The sequence below is a fragment of the Protobothrops mucrosquamatus genome, unplaced genomic scaffold, assembly GCF_001527695.2.
Source record: "Protobothrops mucrosquamatus isolate PMUCROS unplaced genomic scaffold, P.Mucros_1.0 scaffold3768, whole genome shotgun sequence".
NCBI classification, from domain to species: domain Eukaryota; kingdom Metazoa; phylum Chordata; class Lepidosauria; order Squamata; family Viperidae; genus Protobothrops; species Protobothrops mucrosquamatus.
This window is the reverse complement of record NW_015389721.1, coordinates 73,100-76,826: the sequence shown is the minus strand read 5'-3', so window position 1 is coordinate 76,826 and position 3,727 is coordinate 73,100.

Genomic DNA, 3,727 nt, shown 5'->3' with positions numbered 1-3,727 from the left:
CAATACAATACAATACAATACAATAAAAGCAATGCAATGCAATACAATACAATACAAAATACAACACAATACAATTAGTACACTACAATAAATAGAATACAATAGAATAGAATACAACACAACACAATATAATGCAGAAGACTGGACAATCATTTGTCTGGGATGGTACAGGGAAGTCCTCAACTTACAACAGTTCATTTAGTGACCATTTGAAGTCACAACAGCACTGAAAAAAGCGACTTAGGACCATTTTTGACACTTTGCAACATCCCCTTTTGGTCACATGATCGAAATTCAGAGACTTGGCAACCGGTTCATACTTATAACGGTCGCCTAGAGTCCCCGGGGGTCACGGGACCCCCTTTTGTGACCTTCCTGCAAGCAAAGTCAATGGGGGGAAGCCGGATTCACTTAAGAAACATGTTGCTAAATTAACAACTGCAGTGATCCGCTTAACAACGGTGGCAAGAAAGGTCGTAAAATGGGACAAAACTCACTTAACAAATGTCTCACTTAGCACTCAATTTTGGGCTCAGTTATGATCGTAAGTAGAGTACTACCTTTACAGGGTCTCCTGCCTGAGCAGGGGGTTGGACTAGAAGACCTCCAAGGTCCCTTCCAACTCTGTTATTCTGTTCTGTTCCTTCCTTCCTTCCTTCCTTCCTTCCTTCCTTCCTTCCTTCCTTCCTTCCTTCCTTCCTTCCTTCCTTCCTTCCTTCCAAGAAGGCTTTTAAGAAGAGACAGCCACCTGCCTGAAATGGTGTAGGGTCTCCTGCCTGAGCAGGGGGTTGGACTAGAAGACCTCCGAGGTCCCTTCCAGCTCTCTTATTCTGCATCCTGCGTTGTGCATTCTGTAAGCCCTGCGAGAGCTGCTTTCCCCTCCAGGCGTCCTGCACAAACGTCTCTCTGGTCACCTGAATGAATTGACACCTCCAGAAAACGGCTTAATTCAGCCCTCGAGGGAAGCATTTTGGGGCCGAACGAGCCTCTTGAGGGTTGAACGTATTGTGTGAATTCACAACTCAGTGGCTTAATTGGGTAACAAAGTTCAGCATGTTGGGTGAGCAGAATGACCGAAAACATTTACTCCAATCCTTCAATATGCCATCAGCTTTCAAACTTAGAAATTTGATAGCTACAGTAAATAAATAAATACATAATAAATAACTATCGGGGAAGCAAAAGCCTTTTGGAATTTATTCTATTCTCCTTGGGGAATAAATGAGAGGCCCCGGAAGGCAGAAGGAGGCTCGTGCTTCCCAAAGCTGTTAAATTTGCTTTCTGCAAAACAAATTTGCTCTTCCGCTCTCTGCTTTAGCCTGAAAATTGTCCTGTCACCGCTGACCGAGTCGGGTCCTCCTCCGTTCTGTTGAAGGAGCAGCTTCTTGGTGTCCTCCTTGACCTGAGAATGGGCTTCCTCAAAGCTTGCTCTCCATCCTCCCAGTTCAAGGGACTGGGATTCTTGGACGTCCTTTCCGCTGGGACCCATCCGTCGGTTGGAGAGGATATGGAAAATTAGCACAAGAAGTCACTGCACCCCAGGCTGTGCCCAACGGAGGCATCTTGAAAGAGATACAGGAAGCTTAGAGGAGAACAAAGTCTCGTGTCTTCTCTGCTCTGGACGTGTAACGGGCACCTGATACGTTTACATACACCCAACTCTAGAGAGGAGCACCAACTGCCCCCCCCAGATCTTCTCAGGTCTTTTATTGGTGCTTCTTTAAGAAGAGTGTGGGGGGAGGAGGAGGAGGAGGGGGAGGTGGTGGTAAAAGACAATGGGGTCCTTGGTGCTCTCTGAGCTTGGTGGTTTTCCTGCAGATATTTCATGACCTAACTAGGTAACATTATCAGTGCTGGAAGGCAGGGAGGNAGAAGAAGAAGAAGAAGAAGAAGAAGAAGAAGAAGAAGAAGAAGAAGAAGAAGAAGAAGAAGAAGAAGAAGAAGAAGAAGAAGAAGAAGAAGAAGAAGAAGAAGAAGAAGAAGAAGATGATGATGATGTTGCTGGCTTTTGTCCCCTGCTTTTCATTCGAACAGTGCTAAAGGCCAGCGTCGTTACTTGTCTCCACCCTGACGTCCGTAGCTGCTTGTCTCCTTACAACAACCCTCTGGAGCAGGCTAAGTTGGGCGATTGGTGGGACCGGCTGGCCGATCCTCCCTCTTCCTACTTTCACTCCGGTGGGCCACCCTCACCCTGAAGAAGACCACCCTCGTGAGGGAAGCCCCCTGCCCCAAGCAACCCCCCACCGCCTGCTTCAGGCTGGCCGTTTGGAGACCCCTTGGCTCTTCCCCTCCTCCAGGGGAGGATGAATTGGGGAGGGGCCCAGCCCAGCAGCGGGGACCTCATCTCCCCTTGCCCTGCTCTCCAGCCTGTCAGATGCCCTCTCCTTGGACCGATGCCCACTCCTTCCTGGGCACCTGAGAGCTTGTGGAAAAAACCCACCCTCTCCCACCCTTTGCCTCCCCCTGGCTGCCCAAGGCCAGGCCCCAAAGGAGACCCCCAAGACCTTCCACTCATCACCTGCGGACGGCAAGCCCCCCCCTTCCCCCTCCTCTCTGGCTCTTCTCCCCCCTCAGCCTGCCCCTTCCCTGGCACCAGCCCAGCCTGGAGGTGTCCAGCTGGACCAGAATAAATACAGCTCCGCATCATTGAGCCGCACGGCAGGACAGGCTGCTGCCCACGGCCGCCGAAGCCCTTTCAGGAGATGATGTTGCAGTGCCATAATTTATATTTAAAATGACAGGCAGCCTTTCCCCAGCCGCCTCGTACACCTTGTTCGAGCTGCGCTGGCAGCCACTGCCGAAAGACTTACATCACCCAGGCTGCTTAGCCGCATGACGGATGGGTGAAGGGCCTGCAAAGCTCACGCTCCAGAGCCGGGAACGGGGTTTGGCACGCTGGAATTTGGGCCTGGAGGCTCCGGTTGGCATCTGCGGGGGTTTTCAAGAAGGGCGACACCCGAGTGGGTGGAAGCCCTCGCCTCCCCAAAAAACTGAAAGTCCTGATTTAAAATTATTAATGTTATTTTTTTGGAGAACAATTAAGCAGTGGAACGGCTTGCCACTACAAGTGGTAGGTGCTCCATCGCTGGAGGTTTTTAAGAAGAGACTGGGCAGCCATTTGACTGGGAAGGTATAGGGTCTTCTGCTTGAGCAGGGGGGTGGACTAGAAGACCTCCAAGATCCCTTCCAACTGTTATTCTGGTATCCTTCCTTCCTTCCTTCCTTCCTTCCTTCCTTCCTTCCTTCCTTCCTTCCTTCCTTCCTTCCTTCCTTGGGGTTTTCAAGAAGAGACTAGACGGCCATTTGTATGAAATGGTGAGTAGGGTCTCTTGCCTTGAGCAGGGGGATGGACTAGAAGACCTCCAAGGTCCCTTCCAACTGTTATTCTGGTATCCTTCCTTCCTTCCTTCCTTCCTTCCTTCCTTCCTTCCTTCCTTCCTTCCTTCCTTCCTTAGGGTTTTCAAGAAGAGACTAGACAGCCATTTGTATGAAATGGTGAGTAGGGTCTCTTGCCTTGAGCAGGGGGATGGACTAGAAGACCTCCAAGGTCCCTTCCAACTCTGTTATTCTGTTAAAGTCAGCGGGGAAGCCCGATTGACTTCACCTCCGTGTTCCTAACTTAACTGCTGCAGCGATTGACTCAACCCGTTGCCAGGGAGGTCATAAAATGGGGGCAAATCACTCAACCGCTGTCTTGCTTAGCAACGGAAACTTTGGGCTGGTCCTG